At 46.1% G+C, this 12,072-nt stretch overlaps 1 protein-coding gene across 1 annotated transcript in view; it reads right to left on the bottom strand.

Annotated features, from left to right (window-relative positions):
- The window catches only part of TRABD2B (TraB domain containing 2B), a 294,690-nt gene that overhangs the window by 175,180 nt on the left and 107,438 nt on the right, over window positions 1–12,072 (bottom strand). The gene's annotated exons all lie outside the window — the stretch shown is intronic.

The raw sequence follows: 12,072 nt of genomic DNA, 5'->3' as shown, positions 1-12,072 counted from the left end.
AAGGTAAGCGCCCCCCCCCCCAGCCTCCACAGGCAACGAGAACTCATTTATTTCTATGCTGATAGAGGGAATGGTGGTGATTTGGGAATGAAACTCAGCTACCTTGTTACATTACATGCCCTTTTCAAACAGGAGCGATACTGCTTTCACATCTGACATGCATCATTAAAAAGCAATCACTTCAAGCAAGGCTTGTTTTATTTATCACGAAAAGAAACGGAATGGGAAAAAGTGAGAGATAATCATCACTCAACCCTTTCCCTGCTGAAAAGCGAAAGCCTGTGTCCAACAAGCAAGACCACCCATCTCGAAAGGGTTTTGTAAGATTTACACTTGGCCAGCGTCTTAAGAAACAGCCATCGCTATGCCTTGCAACACGCATTCAGGGCGATAGTCCTGTGAGCCTGATATCCTATCTCGGAGAGTAATAAAAATCAGATGCTTCTACGTAATAGATAATGATATAACAGTGCATCTACTGAGAGTGCTCTGTCCTACCTGTAGACAGTTAGGATTTGGCTTATATCCTGGACAAAGAGTGTTTATACCACTTCCAAACATTTACACACTGTCATGTAAGTGAGCAGAGCTATGTAAATATCCCACTTTCCTCACATTTTACCACATTTGCGGAATATACTTTTAACAGTACAATCTTGTGGAGATAGCCTGGAAATGCCAAAGCCATCAGCGATATTCACCTTTCTGGCAATGTTTTGAAATTTTGGCAGGAGCGGGAAGCCTTGGAGGTTTGCAATGCGGTGGCATTTCTGGGGGGAAGAAAAAAATCTTGGCTACTTCAGAAAGTGATCTTTACGTTAATTTGATATGAGCTGTATTTCTGCTTATGTGAAAGGGGTAAGTTAATGTGGTATCAGGGAAAAACTCCCTAATATAAGAGCCTGAAGATAATTTTTCCATGGTCAGTTAGGAATTTTGTTCTAATCTGCCTTTGCAGACTGAGCAGATATTTTGAGAGCAGCTATGCAGTGTAAGCGTCGCAAATCTGGGTGCAGGGAATGAAAAGATACCTCCCTGTTCAGCCCACTTGCAGTGCTTCTCCCTCCCCGGCGCTGGCTGGAGCCTGGGACCCGAGTCCCGTGAGCCCCAAGGCATCTACACCCCATGCTTACAGAGCAGCACAGCGGTGCCTAGAGGTGACCGTCAGCAGCTTCCCAAGGAGTTCAGCAACATCTCATCGATTTCCATTTGTTTCCAGGAGTAAAACTAGAGGCTCAAAGATGGGAATCGATTTTCTAGGTGCTGTATAAACCGACTTAGCAAGCAAGGGAACCTCTTTTTATCAAAGAGATGGAAATGAACAAATTGGAAACCTCAGCAAAAGGGTCGATCTCAACCACGAGATTGAAAACATCCTCCTTAGTATTGCTCCCATAAAAGCTCCAATCCTACCTTGCACATTGAATTAACTCTGAAATACGTCCATCACCTCCACCGGAGAGAGTCCCACTCCAAAGGTGAAAGCAAACTGTTGAAGAGGAGGGTGACGCTGAGGTCTGGCGCTGCTCTCGGCTGTAACAGTAGCAGGGTCCTAAATTCAATGGCTTAGTCTGACCTATTCAAATAGCATTTTCTCTGCCCAAATAACTGATCCTTAATGAAGCTATTTATGTAAGGAAATTAAATTAAAAAGGAATGTTAGTCACCTGGGTGTTGCCACACGGCTGTAATGTGTGTCTGGGAGACCTGAGACTCATAAATTGTATACAACACACTGAATGGAGGTCTTTAGCCTGTATAATTAAGTGGCAACTAGTTTCATATTAAAGATATTACATATACACAGAGGCACAAACAAAATGTCATATTCTCCATTTCCTGTGTATAAATCTCTGCTCAGAGCAAAGCCAAGGAGCATGGAGTTGGAGCAAAGGGATTATGATACCAAGGTAAAAGGTTTGGGATGGAAAAGCGACCTACGATTTTGCACCTACAGCTTTCAGGGCTGGAGGTAAGACACAAACACCAATCCAGAGGCACAAGCCACTGGGGCCACAGTTACAGCTTGGAGCCTTCAGAGACTCAGGGCGAAGCAGGGTGCTCAGCACCTCTGGGAAAAAAATCATCCATTGCCTAGTGCTAACCAGTACAAACCATCATATTAATGGAGAGGGCAGAGTTCCGGGCCAGGTTATGCTCCCTTTCAAAACCCTGTGGTCAAAGACACAGCAGCTGCAGGACAAGAGAAGGCAAAGAGCCACTGATGGTCATGTTTGACACTGAGCTGGCTGCTACAACCAGAGCTCAAGGTACACATGGCTCGCTTGTGAAAGACATATTCATGCCATTTGCTCTAAAATACAGAATGCAAATCTGCAGATCACAGCAGCTCAGATACCCAAATATACCTGGCTATGTCCTACAGAGCTTCAGAGTGGCTCTGCATGTGCATCTTGACTTCAGACCCGGATAGCTACAAAATACAGAAACCCAACACAGCCAATTCCTGAGCACACCTATGCTGCCAGGTAGGAGTGGTTTTGAACCATGGGTAGATGACCCCAGCTTGGCTCTGCATAGGCACAACATGGGCACATGGGATTAGCTAGCCAGGCACCACCTCCGTTCCGCAAAAAGCAAATGCACCCTTAGGTGTGTGGACTATATGTATCCCCTCCTTTTCACTGCCCACTGAGGAAGCCGTTTCAACTGTAGTAGCTCCTAAATGGCTGAAGCCAGGTGAGATACAGTCCCCTTTCTTCCCACCTTTAAGCCTAAGGTACAGCAAGGCTTCCAGGCACCTCTATAACCAGTGAACGCTTGAGCCCAGGGCTTCCCCACCTCCAGCATGCTCAGGGACCTGCTTTTCACCCTGCAAACAGCCACAGCTATTGCTAATCCCCAGGAGGATACACCTTCACTTTGCAGCCAGACATCGGCTTACAAATGATCGCATCTTCACCCCAGCGCACACGGCGGTGCTGGGCTCCAAGCACGCCGGGCAAGATAGTTCTGGTGCAAGGAAGCTTTATAAAACGCAGGGCTGCACCAACACATTTGCCTTCCCCAGCGCTCTGCTGGCACATGGATCTAATGCTTAATTATTGTGAGTGATTTATTAACTTATAAAGTCAGATTAAATGGGTATTTGGAACTGAGCGGCTGAGAGGCATTGAAAGGGGAAAGTGATTCATGCTATTTATCCAGCTGAGGCAAAAGTCATGTGGCGTGAACCCACAATACTAATTTCTACGGATTAAAAGTAATACATTTCTAGGAAAAGGATGTCATTAGCATCTGGCAGATGTATTGATTAGGAGGAACGCCTGGTTCATACAGCCACACTGTCCACATTAATTTCTAAGCATAGCAGAGGAGATTACTTGAGGTCCTGTATTTTCTCTAAGGCAGTTTTGCTTTTACTCACCTGTTGCACAGGGTCTACTGGGGCTTCAGACCCACTCGGGCAGAACCAAAGCTCCAGTGGTTTCCAGAGCACTGTGCAACCACATCCACGCCCAAAACGTGGTTCCTATCAACATGTCATTTCTCCCTAATTGAATAAGCAACTTAATAGCCATAACCTCGATAAAGGTCTACCTTCTTCCAAGAGGAAACTTTGGAAATTAAAAACAGGGAAAGCGATAGGAAGTAATATTTACATGTCCTTGTCTGCCACCTGGTTATTTTTTCTGTGGTGCTTGTTAGTGCGGGCAAGACCTGCATCGTCTGATGTGTTAAACAGTTTCTTAACTTCTGCCTGTGACAGGATTAGACTGCAGCACTGGCAGGATACACTTTTGATATACAGTCACCAGGACCTGGGGAGTTGTACAGAGAAGTAAATGGTGCCCTTAATTTTTTTTTTTCCCAGCTTAACTGTACGTAGGGAAGTTTATCAAATAAAGAAAGAAAGAAAGAAACAAAGTAAACTCTCAGGCTGACCTTGGGCCCATGGTGGAAGTGATGCTGCAGAGATATGAAGGACACAGATCAAAGGATTTAACGTCACAGATTTATGAAACTAGTGTTTCTTAGGCCAGGTGTTCCCTATTCCCCACCTGCCTCTCCCCCCTTCCACTTTATCCCTCAGCATCTTCCTTCACAAGGACGGAGGCACCGGGCAAAAGACCTGCATCAGCTAACCAAGCACCTGCTTCTAACTAACCTCTTCCCGGGGGAGAAAGAAAGCATGCAGCTATAGAAAGGTTCCCTTGGTATTACTGAAGGTTAGGGCTGTGACAGAGGCAGGACCATGTTCCCAAAGCAAAACAGTAATTTGGGAGTGGCTTTGATTGAGGGGCTGCTTTTGCAGGGATTGTGTTATACTGCACATGGGGTTGGGGTCCAGAAAGAAAGGACAGCGAGGTGGGGTAGGGCAGCTCACGTGCAATATTCGGCAAGTCCTGATACACAGGGCCCCGAGGTGCCCCGCAGCACAGCAGCGTGCAAGGACGGTGGATGTACAGCGTCACCGCAGGACCAGCGGCAGAAGATACCGCGATTCACAGATAATGCACTGCTTTTTACAATTTGCTGGTGGAAAAGAGTGGAAATGAAAAGAGCATTTGTGTTCACCCTAGGCTGGCTTTGAAGGAGATTTATGGGGGACCCTCACTGAAATTAAAGCACAAGCAAAATCTTCACTTGGGTCAAACGATGCTTTTTGTTCAAGCCTAAAATGAAGTACTTCAGTGTTGAAAGTTTTCCTTTTCTAATGTTGCTTAAATTAAAACTCTTCCTAAATTACTAATTTCCAATTGGAAACAGAAAACTGGAAGGATTTTGTCTTGAAATAGCTGAAACAAGTATTTGGGGTTTTCTCCCTCTTTTCTGTTGTTTGGGGTTTTTTCCCCCCTAGAACAAAGCATGTCCTTTGACCACAGGCAAGATTTCGTAGCTAAATTGTCTCACCTGCCTAAAAGTGGTAGGTTTCTATCCACCGGCTCCAAGATGCTCACAAAGTGGTGCCAAACAGAGAAAACCAGTTTGCTCCCCTGGAGCAAGTACGCTCACCTGCCCCCCCCACCCCGTCCAGCTGTCCAGCACAATTAGGACAATCTGGCTCCTGAACTGACAGTACCCAGCCCGACGACACGGCGAACAACATATCCAACCCCCTTTTAACACTCAGCTGCTCTTGCAGCTTGTTTTTATCTTTGACAGGAGAGAGAGTCCAGCTTGAGCCCAGGGCACGTACTCGTGCTCCTGGCTCCGCAGTGAGCTTTTCTAACCAGGGCATCAACGCGCCCTCAGATTGGCTTAATCCGGGCGTAAATTGCTATTCCTCCCCGTTGGCCAGTGAATGAACAAAGGTAGCCAAGCTCCCCCTTTCCTCCTGGCCCAGCGACCCCCGTGCTCCCGTCCCCCGCCAGCAAACAGCAACGCTGCATGCCTGGTGTGAAAGGCTGCACGGCGTGAAGGCTGTTGGGAACGCAGGGTGCTGGTTCCTGGCACGGTCCAAAATTCAAGGCGCAATCAAACCCAGAGAGAGTCACTAGCAAATCGCTCGAGCTATTTTTTTATGAGACACTTTAGCCAGCCCTCTTTTCATATCCTTTACGAGGCTGCCTTCAGCCCTAGTCACAGTAAAAACTCCGAGTTATGGAAATCATAAGAAAGAAATTATGTATGGAAAAATCATTACGTTATAAATTGGTTCCACTGTTCAAAACATGTAGGAAATGGGGCATATAAAACTCAGATGGTGTTGCAGACTTTGATACAAGGTTCATTATTACACCGTGACACGAGTGAAATATGTGCTAACATACTGCCAGCTAATTTGCCTTTATTTACAATGCAGACCCATCACTGGGCAACTTCATAAATTTCATCGACCTGGGTGATTTCTCTGATTGAATGTGGCAGCCTGCACAGAAATGCGCACATGGAAAAGCGTGGATCTTGTATCTGCAGGGCTGCGCAGTTCCGAACGTGTCCCTCCACCTCGTTCAAAAATAATAGCGATCTCCCTGTTTTCTCCTAATCTCTTTCAGATTTTCATCCCCTTCCTAGACTGTTGAAATGCTGTTATCCAGTTATACACGTGTTGTTTGTGTCTGTGTTTTTTAAAGACTCAATTGAGGTAGGAGGCAGGGAAAACTGGACAGGAATGTTTCTGACAAAATGTTCTTTGTTAGAAAATACCAATTTGTTAAGATTGGAAAATTTCCATGGAATCGCATCAGTTTTCATTAAACTTTCATCATAAAACATTCTGAAGCCAACAAGGGAATTTCAACAGTCAACAGGCCAATGCCTGAAGCTGTCTCCTGGGAAAAGGGACATCTAAGAAGATCCTCTCAATTGTGGTGGCTATGCAGGATGTTTCCCTGGGAAAAAAGGAAAACCAAGGGATTAAACTTAGCCACGGTTGTGAATTTGATCTGCTAAGAAGGGGAACAACTTGGGAAGACGAGAAACGGACAGAGCTGACACAAGGCATCAAGTGCATGTCCAGTTCTCTTTAGAAAAACTCATGTTTTAATTAAACAGTTTAAAAATAAAATCATAGTCATTATGAAAATATTTCTTTACTGGAAAAATTCAGGGAAATATTTTTTTAAGATTCAAATGGGCTGTTTCCATACTAGCACTGAGAAGTTTGGTTTTTTCCTGCAAAATTACTTTCTTTAAAATAGACTTTACTTTCTATTAAATTATAAGGGGTTGAAATCTGAATGAAGTGCTTTGAATATATTGAAAATGTTTCAAATGACCCAAAACAATTCTGCTTTTTTTGTTCCAACATGGAACAAAATTTCTTTTGCTTGCTTCCCAAAACCTCAACAAATTGGAAAATCCATTTGCCATGTAGTTCTACTCACAGCAAGGATGTCCAGAGGTCTCATCTATTAATGCCTAGATGGTGTCTGAATTGAAGAAGTGCTGTCGAAATGTAAAGCGTTATGAACCTCTTCAAATTTCCCGTTTGGTTTTGCAGAACGAAGGAGCCCAGTTCTTGGTTGGAGCCAACATCTCAATAATGCCATCGCCAGGGAGTGTTCCTGTTAATAAAACCTTGGACCACCATCCAAACTTCTCTCTGCCTACCAAAGCTAACTCCTAATTTTGAAGATACTGATTCTTAGGTTACAATTCTCCTGCCCGTGATGATCTTTCCCCCCACCCCACCCCCCCAGCATGCTGACAGACTGGAGGGCTTTACATCTCGCTGCGTGTATCTTCTTTCACATCTTTCACCATTGTTTTAAATGAAACCATGTACTGAATGAGAGGGAGGAGGGAAGGCAGCGCAGGGCGGTCGAGGAAACCCTGCTAGTCTCAGACGACGCCTGGGGTATACGATGGACCTGTACGTGAAATGATTTCTCACTGAGGTCCTGTAGCGAAGAGCTGACAAAGCCATTACTTACAGCCTGTAAATTGGTGGGGTAAGTCTTCAAGATCCGTGGGCTTATGTGGGCTAAAGGGTCTCCATGTCAGATTAAAGATATAAAATAGCAGCTGAAGATATGTGGGATTAGAGTTTGGGGATTTTTGCTCACCAGGGGACTTGAGGCCCCCACTCACACATAAAGAAGCCAAGATGCCTGGCTACTACAGAGGTAAAAATAAAGCATCCTGCATTGCTAAAGCCACAGGAAGGACTTCCCTAAAGCAAAGGTGCTTCTCACCACCTCTTCTCATCTGATTACTATCTTGCTTGCCATGGCCAGAGGCTCAAAGCCATCTCATTCACCAAGCCAGCGCCCAGCCTGCCTGCATTCAGCGTGGGATGGTTGTCGGTCTGTCCCTACAGACCGAGTTTGTACCTACCAAGGACAATCTGCCAGGCAAAACAGCTCCCTTGCCATTCTGAATTAGGGCTCAGCATAGTCCCACCTTGGGCCCCTCTGGTAACTACTCTGCTCCCAAACCCATGCTGGCACCTGGCTGCTGCTGCTAGGAATACTGGAGGTATTTTTCATGCGACACATTTCACCAAATGGGCAATTCTCCGGAATGAGTTGATCACTACAATTCAGGTAATTTCTAAGGCCCTGCAGTAGACGCACAGCTGAGAGCTCCGGAGCGATGGTCATGCACAAGCAAGATCTATTTGCTGCTGGGGCACTTCCCACCACGCAGAGGCTTCCCGGGCAGGCAGAGGACCTCCTGCAGCCCGTCTGCGGGCCGCCCGTGGACAGCCTGTCCGGGCATGCCTGAGAAGGCACTAAACCACTGCACATCACACAAACACAAGGCAGGACCCCAGAGAGGATCCTGCAGCAGACCGAAGGCTGGGCTCGCAGCCCAGCTGGCTGGGGAGAGCCTGCAGCCTCACTCCCTCCGTCACACCTGGGGCCGCTCTGCTCAGCCCCAGCACATCATCTGGTTTTGCAGGCTGATCGCTGGCTCTGGCGGGTTTCAAGACATGAAGTGCATCATTCACACCACAACCGGAGCAAACAAAGGCCTCGTGTGCCATCACCGGTCCCTAATCCCTCCTTCGCTTGCTTGCTGTAGAATAGTACAAGTCTAGCAAGTTTTGCAGTGAGCCCGTGGCCCTGAATTCATACGATTCCCCTTTATTTTTAACTTAGCTTTTACAGCACCATTTAAATTATAATTTTTTTTTAAATAAGGAAATTGCATCTTTAACGGAAATTAATCTCCCAGTCCCCCTCAATAAACCTTTTGAAGCTCTGTATGACAGAGGTAGGTATTTTTAGAAGGACTGTGTGGTAATTTTCTCTGCAGCATTCAATAATTTACAATATCATAGCCGAAGGTAAAGATTTCCCTTAAGTGTAATTTGGCATTAATCGGGCTTTCACAGGCATATTCATTGCAGACAGGGCACCAGCCTAGAACACAACTTTACCCTGAGGATCGCTGGGGGACTGCTGAGCTGAATAATACAGCCTTATGCAAATTCACAGCAAAGTAAAGCCCGGGCAAAGCCCCCCATCTCAGGCGCAGCGAGCTCGCACCACGGGCCAACATCTCTCTCCAGGTGTGCCCAGGCACGACAGGGAGATGGATGCAAGGAAGGAGGAGCCACACGCTCACCCCAAGCTGACACCGTCACTAAAAGCATCCTTCCTGGTAGAGGGGCATGGGGAGGAACTGGTCCACAGCGTAGCAGCTGGGGCTGGGGTATAGCGAGCCAAAATGATCTGCGATACACAGATTTATGAGGTTCTTTAATGATGCCTCCTGGACCATCCCTTCTTTTCCCATATTGTTAAAGGATGATATTTTGCAGTAAGACTGAGAGGGCTTAAACATAACCATTGCAAGGCTGTGTACTGGATCATGGTAAGAATAAAATCATATATGGGGTATGAAAGAAATGCAAGGCAGAAGATACCTGATTTACAGACTGCTCCTAAAATGCATGTGCTAAGCATGATCAAATACATTTCTTTACCAGAATGTCTCTCTCTCTCAAGGTGAGTGCTCCTCAGTACTTTAAAGAAAAGCCATCTGAATCACAACACTACACTCACAAGGGAGTAGCTGGTTTTTTATCTGGGCATTATGTCATGGAAGCTTTTTTTAAAAAAGTTGAATTCAAGATAGATGCATACAAGCAATGCACAGAATTAGGCTTTTTTTTCCTGTGTGTCAGTTCTGGACTCTGGTATCTGGAGTTTCTCTTTTGAATTTTTTAAAAAACATCATTTATTTACAAGTTAAAGAATTAATTTTAAATAGCACCAAAAAGTCTGACAAAGGGACAAAAAGTCCAGCAAAACTCCTTATTTAATAAATCAACAGACATCACTGTAGAGAGAGGAGGCAGGCGCTGGCTCTTACCACCTGATCCCTTATTCCCACGTACCCTGTTAGCAGTTCTGCACGCAGTGGTGGCTATCACTGAAATTGCCAGAACAGCGAGTTGTGTGGGAAATGTCAACATCTCAGAGCCTGCGTTCCCAGGAACCAAAATTTCTCAAGAACAGCAGTTCTGGAAGTCTTTTTGCTACAATTGCATATAGAATTACAGGCTGCTACAACACACAGTAAAATGTGTAGGAAAAACAGTAGAGAAATATAGATAAAATATGTAGAAAATCATAAAAAAGGAATAATTTGTTAAACTTTATACTTTAAAGTGAACTTTTTTTTTTTTTTCCAGAACCAAAGGCCACAATTTCTCTGCAATGACAATTTCCCAATTGGCTGCTTCTGAGAAATCTTGTCAAAATGGGCATGGGGTGGAGGAAAAAATTTGGTTTCACTCAAACAAAAAAAGCAGATAAACATGAAAGAATACTTTGCCTTTGGTGCAGTTTGAGCTGCCGGGAGACAGGCTGCTGTTTATTATGGACACGCACGGACCCGCAGCGCCGTGGTCCCGTGTCTCCCCTGCGCACCCAGCCCTTTCCCGACCACAGAGAGCATCTTACACCAGCCAATATCCTCCCGCTTTCATTTTACACATGTGTAACTTAATACGTGATTACACTGGGGTTTAAACTAATGACTTCTGGACCCAGAAGACCTTGGACGGTGACTGGCAAGCGTCCAGGCAGAAAACGTGGAAATAGAGGACTCCTAAACCTGCGACAGCGGGCGCATGTGCGGTGGAAACGCTCCCACCTCTCCTGCCCCCGCCTGCTCAGCATCTCATCACAAAGACTGTCGTTATAATAACTTTATTATGGACCTTCTGGGGAAAGCGAGCTCCCAGCAAGGGTTTTGCTACAGCAGACAGGAAACTCGTTTGCTTCCCGCTAGAGTAAAGCCCTTTATAATTAATGCTGGGTAAATAAAGCGCTCATCTGTAAACACTTTTAATTAGAAATTGGTTAAAGCTAAACCCCCGTGACCACATTGGCCGGGGGGATTAGACGCACGTCAAGCTTTGCCCGATCAGCAAATAAGAGGCCCTTTGGTATCCTCAATTCCTGTGCTGTGGGACCTCTTTCAGCTCCAATCACACGTCACTGCGCAGCTCCAGCCTGCTCTCCAGGCTCAATAGAGGATCAATATTTGTCTGTACTTTCTGAGCAAAAAGCCTCCTTGACACAGGCAGCATCTGTGTTTGAACAGTTACTTGCTAACACATAGCAGACTTTCACCAAAGAGATCTCGAGCCCGGCAGGTCAAGCTGGAGCTGGGGTCACCGAGCACCGCCGGTGATTTCTGTGTTTGCTTAGTGTGATGCTCAGAGCGCAGCCACCAGCACAGGCTCAGTGCTCCCAGGGCAGAATATACATTTCAGAAAACGAGTACACGGCTAGGAAAAAACCAAACAAAAACTGCTAACCGCCTATATTACCATTTTCTATCCCTGTAGAGGACCTGTGCCTGACATCTCTAGTCTCCTGGTAATATTGAAGGTTTTCTACCAGCTTGCCTGACAACATGCTATCAGATTTCAGGGAGAAGGCACTTTCTCTTCTGACTGCGACCACCCCTCATAGTCCCAGGTGTCACTCGTGTTTAGGGACAACAGCAAAAACATGCAGGGATGAGAGAAGTGCTTCCAGCAGAGGTGGTTCTTGCTCTGGCCAGATGGGGACAGCCTGACAAAATGTGTGCGCTGCAATGGTTTGTCTCCATTACGGAAAAGAAACACATGGGCTCTGCTGGAAATGGCACTGGAGGCACAAACCTGCCCTCCCCAAGGCAGCCAGCACAGCACTGACCAGCAGAGACGCGTCCTCTCCTCTCCACTTGCAGGAACATCGGTCCTCCCTGATGCTCATGAGCTCTGCCCCCTAGCCCAAAGTCATTCCTCGTGGAGGGAAATGCAGCTGAACCTCCAACTGTAGGTCAACACCGAGTTTTATTAGATCTTCTCCTTGCCTCTGCTGCCTGGGGCTTGACAATGGTTTGAACTGCAAGAGAGGTCCTGAATGCCATGAAACACGAGGTCCCAGCACGGCGTGAGCAAGCACATGTAGAAATAATACCTGGGGTGTTACTTTCAGACATGGGTAAACTGAGGCACAGTTGGTCAGGGCACATGGTCAGGGCAACATGACCATGCCTGGCCAGCATCAGAAACCACTTCTGCTGAGACCCAACGCAGCGCCACCCCAGGTAATGCTCTCCCACACCTCCCATTTTTTGTTCAGCTTTGCTAGCTTCTTCCTCAAAAAGAAGAACCTTTCTGAGCATAAGATGGGATTTCTGCAACAGAAACACTAC

The sequence above is a fragment of the Egretta garzetta genome, unplaced genomic scaffold, assembly GCF_000687185.1.
Source record: "Egretta garzetta isolate BGI_Z169 unplaced genomic scaffold, ASM68718v1 scaffold533, whole genome shotgun sequence".
NCBI lineage: Eukaryota > Metazoa > Chordata > Aves > Pelecaniformes > Ardeidae > Egretta > Egretta garzetta.
The sequence above is the reverse complement of the archived record's forward strand: the minus strand, read 5'-3'. Positions and strand labels throughout refer to the sequence as shown.